This window comes from Chenopodium album, chromosome 16 (genome assembly GCF_948465745.1).
Source record: "Chenopodium album chromosome 16, dcCheAlbu1.1, whole genome shotgun sequence".
NCBI classification, from domain to species: Eukaryota; Viridiplantae; Streptophyta; class Magnoliopsida; order Caryophyllales; family Amaranthaceae; genus Chenopodium; species Chenopodium album.
Genome location: NC_137849.1, coordinates 34164626 through 34182358, shown reverse-complemented (window position 1 = coordinate 34182358; position 17733 = coordinate 34164626). Strand labels below are relative to the sequence as shown.

Here is a 17733-nt window from a genome sequence, read left to right as displayed (position 1 = left end):
ATGCCACGGGTATTTATTTTCCCGTGGCAAATATCAGACTTGTGCCACGAGTAGCGCTTTTCCCGTGGCAAATATCACACTTGTGTCACGAATAGCACTTTTCCCATGGCAAACTTTACATTTGTGTCACGAGTAGCTTTTTTCTCGTAGCAAACGTTATATTTGTCATACAAGTAGTTTTCCCCCATGGTATACACCAGTGTCACAAGTAATATGTATTACTTGAAAATTATATTAGATACCATGAATTGCCATATTACTTCGATTTTTCTATACTTTTAAAATTGAAGATATTTGAAATACCATAAGCACTATTTGATATAGAGTAAAATATTAACACAATACAAATTAGAAGTCTTATATATTTGAATATACTCCCTTAAATTTTCTTTATACCTTGATTTTTTTTCCCGCGCATTAACATTAACAAATTTACTTCACTAATCACTATTAGAAAAACCTCAAAAGACACCAAAAGGACACATTTATATTTGTTAAAACTTTAGTTTGTATGACTAATTAGAATAAATTCAAACCCCTTGATATAAGAAAATTTTCAAATAATTTAAATAGAGATAATATAAGAAGTTTTAATATTATTTTCGTATTATAATTGGTACAACCGTCAATCGTGTAGTAACACGGTGCATTCACAAGTGACTACTATGAGTCTACAAGTAAATGTTTCAACAACATGCGTTTTTTTATTTTTTTTGGACGGGAAAACATTCAAATTTTTTTTATTTAATCTACTACTCACATATCATCAAATGATTTAATAATTTTTTATTTGAGGGAAAATTATTTAATATTTATTAATATACTTTATCAAAAAAGAAGTTGTTAATACAGTACGGAGTAATAAAAAAAGATTTAAAAAATTCCCTCAAAAAAAATTAAAAAATAAAAAAAAAACCATACTGAAGCGCACTGAGTGTTCTTTCATTAACAAAAAAAAAAAACGTTGTCCTCTTTCTTTACTTTCTCCCTATTTCCCTCCTAGTTTCCATTGAAGCGCGCTCAACGTTTTCTATTGAAGCACAATCAACGTTCTCCATTAAGGTGAAATTCAGCCATTAAAGCAACTCCTGAGGTAAGATTAACTTCTTTTTCTCATCATCCAATTTCAATTTCCAATCTGGGGTTTTATGACTATTATCCTAATTTTTATTCAATTTAGGGTTCTCTTGAATTCCACGGCTTCCTCACCTCCACGGCTTCCTCCATTTCAGGGCTTTCGACACATCATCCTCCACCGTCGTCTGCAAGTCCTTGGTTCAATTTTTGCTTTTAATAGTATTCAAATGAAATTTCTTCTGACCGAAGATATCAAGCCTTAATTCGAGCAAAATCGAAGACCTAGTTTTGTGCCAGTTTTACGGGTTATCATGCAATAATTCAAGCAACAACGAATTCAGATCAATTTTAAACTAAAAATCAGATATTCGAGGTTAGGATTTCTGGGTTATTTAGCTTTGCGTTATTTTTTTCCTTTTCGGTCCAATTCTTCATGATAAATGCTTTGATTTCCGGGGTTTAATTATTTGATTTGATTTCAATGTAATTGCTTATTTGATTTCACTTTAGTTCCTCTATTATCGATTGAACTTGCAATTCTTTTTTAGGGTTAAAATTCCTTTTTTTTTTCTTTTAATTGGGTTGATTTGTTTTTAGGTACATGCTCAATTCGTATCTTTTTGATTAATTTATACAATTCTAAGCGTTTTTATCAATTTTGTGTAATTTTTTTCTTTCAAATTATCTAAGTTTCTTGAATTTTGTTGATAGATGTTTGATATGTATCTGCATTTTGAATATAAATTCTGGTCATTTGTGATGTAGTTGTTGTTGATGAGCAATTGATGGTAGAGAACTAGAGATCAATTCCTTCACATTTTACACTTTGTGAGGCTGTGACCTTAGTTTAATTATAATGTGTTATGAAACAAAACAAATTGTGGGTGAAGGGTGAATATTGAGATTCACCATTATCCTTGCCATTGCAAGATAAGATAAGTCGCGAGAATGATGATTCAAGCTAACCAACTCATTTGAATGAAATTGTTTGATGAGGAACAAGTTTCTTTTTTTTTTTCTTTCTTTTTTTTTAACAAGTTAATTGAGAGGGGATTTGAACTTATGAGTATTACTCGTAATAGGATAAGGAACTCAATGTTATTGCTATAAAAATATGAGCTTAATTTGATACGTTTGAATCAAATTTAGTGGATACAACTTTGTAATTGGAGCTTAGTAATTTATGAGCCTGATTCAATAATTGAATCAAGTTTGGTGTTTGAGATGTTTCAAATTCCTTTAATGTCAAGATCAGTGTTCAAAGTGGGTGCCCCTCCTGCCCTTTTAAAAAGTTGTTTAACTTGCATTAGCCAAGATAATATTAGTGTCAGTATATTAGTCTTCTCAAAGTCATTACTTGGGTAATGAGGTGTCTAATTTTCAAATCTGAATTGTGTTTGATTGGTACTTTAATTATTTATGCAGGAGGAAGTGGGGTGATTATTGGTTTATGATGTCAAATTGTACCTTGCTGGTACGACATCTAACTCACAGGACGGTGTCACAATTCTTTTTGGAAAGTGTTTGCTTGGGCTCTAAGTCATGGTTGAGCAAAATAGTCCTCTCTTGGTAAGTTAATCCTTTTCGGTTAATCTAACGAAGTTTCTAACTTTCTTCCATTACTGGAAATCAACCTATTTATTAATCATACTCATATAATGTCCGTGTTATTTGATCCTAAGTATCATTTATTTATGCCTGCTTCTGCGCTATTATTGCCTATGAAACTGATATGCGTGCTTCTGGTTCCGGTTATGCTGCTTGTTTTTCTTCATAATTTGTTCATAAAGCATCACGATTTGTTGATGTGGATGTCGTATGTGTGTTTTATTAATATGTATAATATGTTTAATAGTTTTAAGCTTATATTAGTTCAGACCACTGTTATTACCTAAGTACAATACATATGCGATGATATGCGCATTGCTTCAAGTGTTAAATTTTTAGACTGTAAGCACCAGGAACTACCAAGTATCTGACCGCAGCTTTTGTAAACAAGTATATAGCCAGTTAGGCCTCTAATGTATCTTTTTGTTGTGTATTAAAAAAACAGGGACTGTAATAGCCATTATGACTCCACTATACCTTGTTTTGAATAGGAACTCTCTCCTACGATGAGGCTTGCAGCCACTACTGTTTTCTAGTGCTCAAAAGGGAAATCCATAATAGGTGCTTTCAAATCAGTAATAAATCAAAGTAAAAAAATCTTCTTTTTGTTAGTAGATATTTTATATAGGGTGTATAGTATGCTGCAACTAATCAAGTGAAGAAGAGCCATGACATTTGCTCTTTTGTGTCTTTGACGTGAATTTCTGTCATTTTTTCTGTCTCTGCGGGCTCTGATTGTACCTTTTGCTTGTACATGCAGGGCATGCACTTCTTTTAGTAGTAACTAATGGGAGTGAAAAATATTTTCTTGGGACTGATAGTGCTTCTCATGAGAGATGGAAGAAAGAATGTTCTTGTGGATGTGCTGGAATCTCAAATGCTCCTGTTGTTCTATCACTATATGCCAAACTTTTTGATGAGGAATACATTGCTCCAGGGTGTTCAAGAAAGCAAGGTGTTTTAGATGCTCCACGGTTTGCCATTGTTGTTGTAGTTGGGTGCTAGTACTGCAAGCTGCTCTCTACTGATTGTTGCTACTACTACCTTTGCTGATTGTTGCTGCTTCTATTGTAGTGTATACTGATTTTTATTTTTTTTATGGATGATATGTATATAATTTACAAGCTATTAATGAAAAAAATCATATTTTTATGTGTATACATGCACTTTGTATGTTTATCAATTGCAAAACCACTACCTTTCGCTATTTTGATTCGGTGCCTATCCTAGTGTTGTTAGTCACACACGGTAATATTTATATCATTAAGTTTATTAGCCAAGGTAATATTTGTTGCAAACAAGCTAATTAGCCACGGTTATATATGTGGCAAACAAGATAATTAGCCACGGTAATATTTGTGGCAAATAATTTATTAGCCACATTAATATTCGTGGCAAGTGAATTTGTTTGCCACATGAGTACCCGTGGCATAAATTTTATAATTTGCCACGACATCCGTTTTCCCGTGGCAAAATCCTAGCCACGGCCTCTTGTGCCACAGGTTCAAATTTTAAAATTCCCGTGGCTAAATTACATAGCCACGGAAATTTGAAACTTGTGCCACGTTTTCACACGTGGCACAAAGGTCAATTTGTTGTAGTGGTACGCGTACTCGGAAATTTATTAAGCATGTAGAAACATGTTAGGATTTATTTAATTGATTCCAAGTAGTGTCATGATAGGAATTGGTTGGAATGGTTGAATTGAAAAGAGATTAGTGATTGGAATTGGATTGATTGAATTGAGAATGATTTTGGTGAATTATTTGTGAAGCATGATTGGTTGAAATAAATTATTTATTGGAATTGGTGATATTGGAAAATCGTCATTGAACCATATTTTCATTATTGGCATGTTTGAAGGTTTATTTAATTAAATTAAATGTTTAAGTAGGTTTGGAATATTGAAAAGGAATTTCATTATGGTTCATATAATTTTTATTGATGCTATAAGCATGAGAAAGGAGCTATTTAAGTGTCTTTGTACACGAGGATTAAATTATATTTTGGTGCCTTAGTGCACTTAAGGTGTTTCTAACACAGAGGGATAGGATTTGTGGCGCATTATGAGTTTAAGGTGTCTTTGACACCGAGGTAGATTTAAAAAGGGTTCAACATTAAATATTATGTGGTCACTAATTATTCAAGAATTAAATTGGTATGTTTGATTGATTGAATAATTATAATGATTGATTGTATTGTGGTTGAGAGTCATCACCAAGTCTAATAATATGTAATACAACGTAAAGTGAAAGAGATTACATACCAAAACTCTTGGAACGTATATACCTTGAGTATGAACATATGGGGGGAGTTATGCGACTTTATATTTGACCATAACTTCTACTGGGGGTAGGACGCTATACTTTCCATTTTTATTATGCGCAGGAATTCCGCCACTTACGAGTGGTTCTTTTTTACTGGCAAGGTTAGCTCCCGTGTTAGTACCCCTTTATTGGGACAGGTTAGGGGGAAACCCATTCGATGCGTAATCAAGCTAAATAAATAATGTATCTATGTATTAGTTGGTCATTGAGTATGTCGTATGCTTGTAAACAGGTGCAACAAGGTAAGTTGTGTAATGATAGGGTGAAAGCATGTTAGTGTGTTTTATTTAGGTTTATGTACTCAGCATTGCTGATTGTGTGTTTGTATGTTTGTTTGGCCTTGTCTTTACCTTGGCCCTATGATGACCCATTTTTTAATGGAGAGTAGTGGAAACAAGTAGAGAGACGCTTTTCAGGTGATGAAGCATATCCATGATGGGCATGAGTGAAGAGCGAATCATGTTTAGTTTCCAGAAATTTGATGTGTTTTATTGCTTTGATATTGTATATTTACTTATACTTGTGAGAGTAACACAAAGGTTTTGGTATTGCTCGGTTTTAATAAGGGCCTACAATGGTTCCAAGTTGTAGATTGACTTCGTTTTACTTTGGTTTGACTTTAGTTTCATTTGGTTGACTTTTTAAGTTGACTTGTTTGAATGTTTTTAAAGATAGTCTTCCGCTGTGTGTCTTTGATACTTGCCTTAGCCGTTTTTACGGTGGCGGTAATGTCTTAGATGTTCCTATTTTGAGTTTTAAAAGAGCAAAACAGGTATTTTAAAGGAAAGGAATTTCTAGGGTGTTACAAGCCCCCACTTTGATCGAGTCTAGAATAGACGAGAATCAAAGTAGTCAAGGAAATAGATCCGAGACTTATTCTGCAAAGTTCTCAAAGAATAGAGAATCTTTCAAAAATGTTTAAGGATGTCGAAACGGTCCTTGAGTCACAAAGTGCTTGAGACAAATAGCTATTAAGGTTAGAAAAAAGTATTTTCTAGTCTTAACGCGCTAAAGAATCTAGATTGATCCTTTGCAATTGTAGAACGCTTTTACAAGTAAAGGTGTTCTGGGTGATGTCACGTCATGAGAAGAAATCGGTTTAAAAAGGAATAAAGGGGATGATGTCCTCTCAATCATGTCATCGTTGGTCTAAAGTCCCTCGATATGTTATTGAAACTTTAGCCTGATTTTAACAAGTTGTAAAGATGATAAAAAAGGGTGTTTCGGCTTTCGCAACCTAACATGTGAATAAAGTTCTTGACAATTCGCTTGTCAAAACGCAGTACTCGGTGTCCACAAGGTAGAAATACATGTCTCAGGATTGGAGGCATATATCCAAATCTAGTGAGAGAGAAGAAAATCGGCAACTCTCTCAGCAGTTTTGTCCACAAGATGAGAACACGTGTCTCAAGAGTGGGGGCACATGCCTACATAGATGCGACATCGCACGTCGCTCTTTATACAGGGGTGGACGACACCCTAACTGTCCGGCAAGTTATTAAGCTCACTATCTGCCGTATTTGCTTTATTTATACAGGGGGTGGACGACACCCTAACTGTCCGGTAAGCCAGTAAGCTCACTAACTGTCGTCTTTGCTTCCAATCGAGAAGTGTCTATTCTCGAATGGTTTGGCGCGCCTGTCGACTCATTAGCTAACGCCTAAAGTAAAGTAAAGAAATTCTACCTTTTAGTTACGGGAGGTAGATCACGTTAAGCAGGGAAGAGGTGAAATTTTACGCAACACTTACGCCATACATTTTTACGCCGCATGAACGTAGTCCTTTTTGCTGTGGACGCCAAAAAGAAAGAAAAGAACGTGACATTTCTGAAGTCGGTACAGTAAAATGACAAACCTGTCTATGGGAGCTTTTACGTAAAGCACCACTACGAAACGTCTTAAGACACGCTTACGAAAAACGTCCAAAACGTATGCTTAGGGAAGGCACAAAGCACGGTGTGCATGCAGGATGATGCAAAAAACTATCAAAGAAGAAAACAAACTACAAAATGCAATTCAATTAAAATAAATCTCAATAATTTGTGCGTTATTACGTCTAACAACGAGCAAAAACCGTTAAAATTTAATCAAACAGATTGAAATTCAAACCACCGGTCTTTTATGTGACCAGTATCCGCGCGCAACTCAGTAGGTCGCGCAGGCCAGGCGCACGCATCTCTCTGAGTTACGCGGGATTGTCACGCGCAACCGATTCAGTTGCGCGTGACATTTAAATCAGCAAAAAGAAATTGCGGAGCGCGATTTTCATTTTACTCTTTCTCTCTCCTTCCTTCGCCATTTTCGACTCTTTCTCTCTCCAAAAAGCTTGGATTTTCTTGTTTTTCAAAGCTAAAGGAAGAAAAACTCATCCTCTATTCACATTTTCCATTATCCAATGTAAGTTCTTTGCTATAAATTGTTTGTTTTTGGCTTAATTCGGACGATTTTCGAATCGCAAAACCCTAAGTTTTGAATTTTGGGGTTTTTGATTCGGTTCATTTTTCTTGAAATTGTTTGTTCCATGTTATTATACTATGTTTAAGGAGTGTTTTGGAATAAATTTCATGAAAAATGGTTAAGTATTGTACCTTGCATGAGCATTTATTCGTTTAAGTGCGTTCTTGCAATTTTCCTTCGATTTTAGTTCGATTTTGTTGTTTTTGCTTGCTCATTTTGGTTATACTTGTTGAATATGAAGTAAATTATAGTATTGGAACGAATTTTATCTTCATAAGTCATGTTTTGAAAATTTTAAATCCGAAAAAATTGGCGCGAAGTATATTCTTAGCTTATTTTGCCATGTTCGAATTTCAAAATTGTTTGGTAGACGATAATTATGTTTATGCTGTCACTATTCGTCTAAAAGTAGTTGATTCTTTGAGATATAGAAATATAATCTCTTGAATGCTTTAGTTGAAACCGGTATAGGATGGCTTTTGTGGGTGTTTAAAGCCCCTGTTTACTGAGTTTAACTGCAGGTATCGTAGCCCCCAAGCATGGGTGCATTCGATTTTTGTGTTCTGTCCTTTCGGTAGCCGTATGCTTCCGAAATGGGTCTAGAACATGTATATTAGCTGAGTTTTAGCCTTAGAAAAATAAACTAATAGGGAACTCTGTACGTTTATAGCATGGATACCCCTCCATTTGTTGATGTCGAGGAGGATCTGGGAGGTCCTGTACCTGACGAGGTACTTCGCCCTTGAAAGAGGGTGACACGTCCTCGTGAGGAGGTTTGAGAGCGATGCGTCAGAGCTGATCGACGTCGCCGGAAGGATGTGGTCTGGGAGGCTCCTCCCAATTGGGACCCTCGAGTCCTTAAGTGGGACCTAGACCATCATGTTTCGATCAGGAGTTGGCGCGGTATAGTGAGTTCTTTTGCGTCTCCGTTTTTTTTTTCTCTCTCTCTCTTTCTTAAAACAAACGTAATCGTATTATTTTTCATGTTTTTTTTAGAGTGAGCCTAGCATGCGTTTGTACGGCTCGGGTGACTTGAGGGGCCGTTTCGAGAGTTTACCCGACGTGGTAAAGGAGGTAGTGGAGATTTCAGGGATCAGCCCCCAGCTGGCGGCTCTTCGGGATTTATCGAGTCAGCCTGTGTCATTAGCTTTTCTTTGTGGGTTGTTGGAGTTTTGGTGGGATTCCACCAACACTTTCCACTTCCCATGGGGAGAGATGACGATTACCCCTTACGATTTCTCTATGATTATGGGCTTTCCTTTCGGAGGTGAGCCTGTAGCTATGGAAGTCTTTAAAGGGTCAGACGAGAGACTGCGTGACCTTGTGGGGGATCGCCTTGCAGCAGCCCTCCACTTGTATGCGCAGTCTTGTCCGTACTCGGTTCTTGCCGACGAGTTGTCGACTGATGAGGTTGATCGGCAGTGTACACCTGAGCAGCTGGCTCGGATATACATTGCTCACGTTCTTTCCGTCACCATCTAGAGTGATCGAGGGGAGAGTTTCGCCATTGGGTTACTTATTTGCCTCGGGGATTTGGGGCAAGTGGGTAACTTGAGTTGGGCGGAGGTGTCGTATGCCCGTATGCTTTTAGCTATAGGCAAGGCGACCTGGGTGATGGATTACGCGATAACTATTGAGGTGCCTCGGATCTCCATTTCATGGCATGGTCGTATCCTCGAGGTGCGTGTTCATTTTTAACTTTGTTATCTTTTTTAATCACCATTTTCGCCCTTCGATCTCATTTTTTTTCTTTCTTTTAGGCTTGGGGATACTCGTACCTGCCTTTTTTAGCCCCCAGGATGCTTGGGCGGCTCGCTTTCCTATCGGCCATCGCCTGGTCATGATTAAGAAGAAGCGAGCGACTTCAGCCGGCGACTTTCGCCAGAGGATTCTTTCGGCGACTCATGCGTCGGAGTATTTTAACAACACATGTATATATTTATTGTTATTATTAGGAAAATTTGTTAAAAAATACCTTTTAAATGCATCATTTTGCGAAAAAAAAAAAACCTTTTAAAAGCTTTTTGGCAAAAGAAAACCAGATTTTTAACATTTTAGCAAAAGAAAACCCGATTGTGAAATTTTTTTGTTCAAGATAACCTAATGCCTCTAATTCACTTAATTTCTTCTAATTAAACTCTAACTATCACTTAATTATTTAATAATTAAATTAATTCATAAATTAAGAAAAAAATAAAAACCACCACCCCTTCCCTTTCCCCCTTCCCTGACAGCACCACCAGACAGCCAACACTCTTCACTTGGCCACCGTATTTGATCCCCAATAACCGACAACCTAGCCACCCCAAAACCAACTAAAACCGAACATCTCGAAACCCCTAACTTAATCAATTCATAGATAAAAGAGTTTCCCATTTTAAACGAAAACCCTAATCATCTTCTTCCTTTTTAATCAATGACGTTTTCTCCTATTTCTGGTTGATCGCCCTTTAATAAGATAATTCATCCTTTTTTTTGTTTTTGTGTTAAAAATAGTAAAACTCCGCCATTTTTGGTTGCTGTAAAGCTTGTTGGGGTGGCGGGTGGTTTGGTTTTGGGGGTGGTCGGTTTTACTGGATTTTGAAGTGGCTGGGTGGTTGGGTTAGGGGGTTTGGGATGGTCAATTTTAGGGGATTTCGAGGTGGATGGGTGGTTGGGTTTTGGGGTGGTCGATTTTTAGGGGTTTCGGGATGTGTGGGTGGTCGGTTTTAGGGGGTCAGGTGGGGGTTACGGTGGTCAAGAAAGGACTGGTGGTGGTCTGGTGGTGCTTCCAGGGAGGGGGAAAGGAAAGGGGTGGTGGTTTTTATTTATTTTTTTAATTTAATTATTAAATGGTGAGTAAGAAGGTAATTAGAAGAAATTAGACGTTAATTAAGTGAATTAGTGGTACTGGTTGTTTTGAACAAAAAAATTTCGATTTTGGGTTTTTTTTTACTATAAAGCTTTTAAAAGGTTTTTTTCGCAAAATGGTGTATTTAAAAGGTTTTTTTGACAAATTTTCCTTATTATTATTTTTTGATGATTTTTCATGTGGTTGTGTTTTGTAGATCGATCTCCGTCCTTGGAGTTTAATCGTCGGAGTCCCTGAGGCTGTCCGGTCTGGCATGGTTCATTGCCGTTTCCGGGACCTTTATCAGGGACTTCTGGTGCTCTAGGGGAAAGACGCTTGGTTTTTAGGCGAGCGTGTTCTCTAGCAGTCCTCGTCCGAGGAGCCTTTGGTTCCTGCGGATCCTCTAATCCGGATGTTGTGTCCGGACCTGCTGTCTACCGAGGATCGAGCTCAGGCGATCCTTGGCTGTCCAGCGGAGCAGCTGGTGCTGTCGGGTGCATCCTACCCGACATTTGTTGCATCCAGGCTGACTCCTTTTCCAGCTTTTGTTCCGGTTAGTATTTTTACCATCTTTTATTTTTTCTTTTATTTTCGGAACTTTGACTCTTTTATTGTATTTTCAGCGAGTCAAGCTAGGCGGTTGGGTGCCTCCTACGGCGGAGATCATGTATATCGATGCTTTTGGGTCGGTAATTCATGAGATTCTCCCAGCAACGGAGGATGAGGACATATCGTTTGTTCCTGAGACGGTTAAGTCGGTATGCTTATTTCGTATATGTATTTATTATTTTTTCTTTCATATACATTTGTTTGATAACGGCACGGTGAGGACTATGCTTATTGGAGAGTCCTCGTGGCTTTGTCATGCCGTGATCATCGGATGGTCGCGGTAAGTTTATTTCTTTTTCTTTCCTTTTTTTTTGTCAAAGTTATTACACATTTTGTGTATTAATCTTTGTCTTGGATTTTGCAGGATGTACAACAGCCTTTCGGGAGTCGCCGAGTACCCTGACTTCCTTTTGTATTTTTTATTACGAAAAACAAATGTACATATGATACACATATCTTGTATATATATCGTATATTTCTTTTGTTTCCATGAGTTTTTTTTTTGTAAGAGAAAATGTTTCCGAAGGAGGGAAAGGGTTCCCGACTTACCCCCCTCAAAAAAGTAACAAAAAACAAAAAAAAAAAAAAGGAAAGAAAAAAAGAAAGAGAAAGGAAAAAGAAAGAGGAAAAGGAAAAAAAGAAAGGTGAAAGAAGGAAATAAAGAAAAATAAAATGGAATAATAAAAAAAGAAGTTTTGAAAGAAAATAAAATAATAAAATAAAAAAAGACACAAAGAAAGGGAGAAAAGAAAAGGAAACAAGTGTTAACAAAGTCAAGCGTATGATTAGTCATAAGATTTCGTTAATATTCCTTTATTTTGTAGTTCAAAATACAGAAATAATCCTATCAACATGTCGCAACAGTCAAAGCGCGCTCAACTGGATGGGTTGCACGCGGCTGTAGCGCGCATGTGAATCAGGTGTGTGCGCCTGGCGTGCGCAACTCATGAGATGCGCGCGCCGCCTGTGGGTAAAATTTCCTTTGAGCGAAAATTGCCGAAATTTTGCCCCTTTTGGGTCTATTTAAACGTGGTTTCGTGTAGGCTTTTGATCATCTCGCATTCATTCGTTAGTAATACTATAGAGAAAAAGAATTAATCTCTCTATTGTCTCTCTTTTTTTTAACAATGGTGAAAACCTTTGAGCAACGTTTGAAACAATGGGTCACTTCCCTTTCGATTGAGGATAAGTTAGCTTTCAAAATATACCACCTTGACCCTCTATTGAATTATATGCAATTAGTTATAAATTTTGATTTTCTTCATGCTGCTGTTAATCATTGAGATTCGAATCACCATCTTTTTCTCTTTAAAGGGGATGAAATTGTCCCCTTACCTGTCGAGTTTGAGGCTCTACTAGGTTTCCCTGCAAATACTTTCCCCGTGACATACGCCCCTAGCTTGTCGGATTCCAAACCTATATTTCAAAGATTTTTTGGTTTGAATGACAATGATATGGCCAATATGGGAACTGAAGAAGGCGTGAATTTAGTTCAATTTATTGAACACTTTGTCGCCCCTCGTGACAACTTGACTAAACAACGCTTTAAAATTCGTGCTTTATGTTTTTGTCTTGTTGTCAATTGTTTGCTTAGGACAGGTAAAGAGTATGGAGATTATTCCATGGTGTCCATAGTGGAGCAAATAGAGGGGTGTCACTCACCGGAGACTGTTCTTTGCTTGAATCGCCTTAGAGGAGACCTTAACGAGAACGGTTTCATGGGAAGTCCACTCCTATTACACGTACGTTTTTTTTTCGTCGTGCTTCAGCGCAAGTAATAAAGTTGCGCTGGTCTTACCAGCGCAATCTTCTGGGATGCGTGCGAGTGGCACACGCAACTAGATGTGATGTGCGCGCCACCTGCTTATGTAACGTCGCAATAATTATTTTTTCTCTTTTTTTTCAGATTTGGCTCATGGAGCGTTTGCGAATCGTTAATCAGCCACAAAATCTTGAGGCTAACGGAGTGAGAACATTCCCCGGACATCGAATTCTCTACAAGCATAAGAATGAAGAGGAATGGACGTCGTTTTTCTGTCATGGGGTTCCTAACATACGCTTTGTGATTCCTTGGTGGAACATAAGTAGTATGATTGGGAATAGTTTCAATTGTCCCTATATTAGGCTTTTGGGCCTTTCTAGTACTACTTACATCTTTCCTTGCAAGGTGATGAGACAATATGAGATGAAACAGATTATTCCTCCACAAGATTGTGACGCCCCTAAGGATGTGATCTTTAAACCCGAACGAATTCCCCGTTGGATGGAATATTGGTCAAGTCTTCCTAGGTGGGTAGTGAAAAATCCCACAGCGAACATTGTACTATCTTCTTTTTACAAAGCTGGGATGAATGCGGCGGACAAGGGAGGGCTAAGTAAGGCTCGATTATAAAACCAAGCTGCTTTGTCCCACAATCAACCTAAGCCTTTGATGCATTCGACCACCACTACTCCTTCTAATGGCCAAAACAAAGGAGTGAGAAGAAAGTTAGACTTCTCCTCATCACCTAAGGCTTGTTCAAGGGAACCAAAAAGAAAGGCTCCTCCTAAACCCGCGCAAAAGGGTGTGAAGATTAAAGAACCTTCACCAAATCCTCGCAAAAAGGCTCCAACGAATGATAAAGGGAAAGGGAAAAGAATTGAAAAAACTCTTATTCCAAGGTTGAAGAAGAACATTTGGGTCAAGAAGAAGAGCGAAGGGGAAAGCTCTAAGGTTGCTGAAAGCACTGCAATGAAAACTACTCCTCCGTCTACTGTGACAATTGAGGATATAGTAAAACCTTAGAGTGTTACACAACTATGAATAGTTTAAATTCAAATAAAGTATAATCACTACTTTTTTTTTTTTGTTTAATTATTATCTAGTTCAATGATGTTTTTTGTGTTTGAATTTTGAATGGAATAAAAATGAGCTTTTATTTTTATATGACCGAATCATAAAGATTTCCTACGTATTCGTATTACGAAATCAGGTCTTTGTGTAGTTCTTTGCAATATTTACTTATTATTATTATTATTATTATTATTATTATTATTATTATTATTATTATTTATATTTTTCTTCAATTTCTCATGTAGAAATTAAATGAAAAATTAATTAAACTTTGTTTAACAACTTAAATCAAAGTTTAATTTTTTTTTTCTGAGTATATGTGATTTTCGAGAAATGCCCCTTTTTTATCGTTAGTAAAAATCGGAATTTTATTCAAGCGTAAAATTCTGGGTTCGTAGTTCGTCAGCAGGTGGCGCGCGCAACATCCAAGGTTGCGCGTGACATCTGCGCGCGACACCTGTGCTACGAGTGTTAATTTTTTTTTTAATTACCCCCCCCCCCAAGTGTTATGAACTTTACCGTGTTATTCGGCAAAGTGCATAACACTTAGAATCTTTATTTGAAAAAAAAATTGATTGTTTAATGAATGAACGAGTTTATCCGAATTTCATATGTAATATTTTTTAAGTCGATCAATTTTATTAATTGGCGAATTTCATCACCCCCAATATCCATTAATCTGACAGCTCCTCCTGATAGAATTTCAATTACACGGTAAGGTCATATCCAATTAGGTTTGAATTTCCCTCTTGGATCGGTTGGTGGACCCCTAACCTCTTTTAGTACAAAGTCACCTTCTTTAATATTTTGGGGTCGTACCCTTTTGTTAAAATGTCGCGCAATGCGCCGTTGGTAGACTTGTACATGATGCAAAGCTCTTAATCGTCGTTTGTCGAGAAATACAAGCTCTTCATACCTCGCTCTTACCTATTCAGCTTCCGGTAGCTTACTTTCGAGTACGATGCGTAGGGATGGTATTTCCAGTTGAACTGCGTCCATTCCGAAAACTAAGGAGTATGGAGTTACTCCTATTGATGTTCGTATGGATGTTCTATAACCCCATAGAGCGAAGTGTAGTTTATTCGGCCAGTCTTTATGATGTCGTGCCATTTTCTTAATGATGACTGTTATGTTTTTATTTGCCGATTCTACAGCTCCATTCATTTGAGGTCTGTATGGAGATGAGTGACGATGTTTTACTTTATAACAAGCCAAGAGGATCTCAACTTCTGCCTTGAATTAAGATCCCTGGTCACTAATTAGTTCGTGTGGAACTCCATATCTACATAATATGTTTCGTTCGAGAAACTTTGCGACATGTTTAGAAGTGATATTTACGTAAGAAGCAGCCTCGATCCACTTAGTAAAGTAATCGATGGCTACTAGTACGTACTTTTGTCCTCCTGTTCCTGTTGGAGAAATTTTACCAATTATTTCAATTCCCCAAGTTGAGAAAGGCCAAGGGGAAGTGAGGTTGTATAGTTCGGATGGTGGGAGATGTTGTAAGTTAGCGAACATTTGGCACTCAAGACATTTCTTGACATATTGTATGCAATCATGTTCCATAGTGGACCAATAGTAGCCTTGTCGTGAGATTATTTTAGCAAGCATTTTTCCGTTCATGTGAGGTCCACAAACACCTTTGTGAGTGTCTTCCATAAGGCGTGTGGATTCGGGTTGGTCTATACACAATAAGCTTTGACCATTAGGCCCCTTTTTGCATAATTGACCATTTCATAGACCATATTAGGCTGCGAGTGTTCTCAAGGCTCGCTGGTCTTTCGATGAAGTATTTTCAGGATATGTTCCATGAGTAATATATTGGAGGATATGATCATACCAAGGGTTATCTCCTTCGATGTCATTTATTTCCTCTATTGCGTTGCAGTATGCTGGTTCTTCTCTTCTATCAACGCATAATGGCATCATATTTAAGGATCTGGGATGTTGATCATTGAGGCTAATTTTGCTAGCGCATCGGCAAATTGATTCTCATCCCTTGGGAGATATTTGAAGTCAATATGATCAAAATGCTCGATGAGTTGCTCTAGGTGTGCTTGGTATAGTATCATTGTGGAGTTCTTTATTTTCCATTTTTTAACTATATGATTTATTATCAAACTAGAATCTCCATATACCTCTAATTTTTGCACACCTATGCTAGCTACTGCTTCTAGTCCAATAATGCATGCTTCACATTCTGTGGCATTATTAGTAACCTCAAAGTCTAGTTTAATATAGATTGGAGTATGTGCTCCCTCTAGACTTATGAGTAACACTCCCACACCACACCCTTTTTGATTGGATGCACCATCGAAGTACATTACCCATTTGTCATCTTGTGTCATGAGAATCTCTTCATCCGGAAGGTGAGTAGTTTATGCATGACTTGTTTGAATAGGATGTTGAGCTAGAAAATCGGATATGACTTTTCCCTTTATTGATTTTTCAGGGATATATTTTAGTTCGAATTCGGCCAACATTACCAACCACATGGATATTCTTCCTTGTATGGGTGGTTGTTCAAACAAATACTTTATCGAATTTTGTTGTGAAATCACATGAGTAGTGTGTGGTAACATATAATGACGTAATTTTTTAGTTGCCCACACTAATGCTAAACTTGTTTTTTCCAAGGTGCTATATTTTGTTTCATATTGAATGAATTTTTTACTTATGTAATATATTGCACACTCGACTTTTTCTACCTCTTGTGCTAACATGGCCCCTGTGACCGTGTCTGTGACTGTGATGTATATCCTAAGAGGTAGTTTGGGTACTGGTGGTGCTAAAACTGGTGGACTTTTGAGATAATCTTTGATTTTCTCCAAGGCCTTTTGGCATTGATCGTCCCATTCATGCTTTTCCTCTTTTTTCAATTTTTTAAATATTGGCTCACAAGTCATAGTCAATTTGTTGATAAATCGACTTATGTACTATAATTTGTTGATAAATCGACTTATGTACTGTAATTTACCAAGGAACCCCCTAATTTCTTTTTCTGTTTGAGGGGGAGGCATATCAAAAATTTCCTTTTTTTTAGAGGGATCGATCTCAATGCCACGTGTGCTTACTACGTATCCGAGTAACTTGCCAGAAGTTACTCCAAAGGTGCATTTTTATGGATTCAATCACATTTTATATTCTTTTATGCGAGTGAAGAATTTGCGTAAAGCTTTTATGTGTCTCATTCTATCTTTGGACTTTACAATTATATCATCCACATACACTTCTATTTCTTTATGCATCATATCATGCAAGAGAGTCGTAGCCGTTCTTTGGTACGTAGCTCCTGCATTTTTTAGACCAAATGGCATGACTGTATAGCAATATGTACCCCAAGGGGTGATAAAGCATGTCTTTTCTTTGTCTTCTTTGGCCATTATAATTTGGTTGTAACCCGCGTATCCATCCATAAAAGATAACATCGCATGTTCAGTCGTGTTATCTACCAATATGTCAATATGAGGTAGAGGAAAATCATCTTTAGGGCTAGCCTTGTTGAGGTCCCTAAAGTTGACACACATGTGAAGTCGTCCATCCTTTTTAGGGACTGGGACGATGTTCGCTACCCATTCTGGGTAATTACATACGCAAATGAAACCTGCGTCTAATTGCTTTTGTACTTCTTCTTTTATTTTCAGAGCAACATCAGGTTTCATTCGTCGAAGTTTTTGTTAACTGGTTTAGAAGTAGGGTTCAAGTGAATGGTATGTTCAACAATTTCCCTATCTATTCCAGACATGTCCTTGTATGACCAAGTGAACACGTCTTTGAATTCTTTCAGCGTCGATATGAGGATCAATCGCTCTTCCGGATTTAAAGTTAAGCCAATTTTGACTTCCCTTTTGTTCTCATTAGTTCCTATATTAATTGTTTCAGTTTCTTCAATTATAGGGTTCTTTTGTTCTCGTTCATTCATTAATTCAACCAATTTGTTAATATTATCATCTTCATTAGATTGATTGTTATAGCATTCAAAAGATTCAAAAG

At 37.2% G+C, this 17733-nt stretch overlaps 1 long non-coding RNA gene across 1 annotated transcript; it reads left to right on the top strand.

Moving 5' to 3' along the window:
* The first annotated feature begins 1319 nt into the window (after positions 1-1319).
* Positions 1320-3766, top strand: LOC145585151 (uncharacterized). Its single transcript, XR_014100575.1, has 3 exons — positions 1320-1450; positions 2503-2646; positions 3446-3766. It is a non-coding gene; the product is annotated as an uncharacterized LOC145585151 (long non-coding RNA).
* The last annotated feature ends 13967 nt before the right edge of the window (positions 3767-17733 follow it).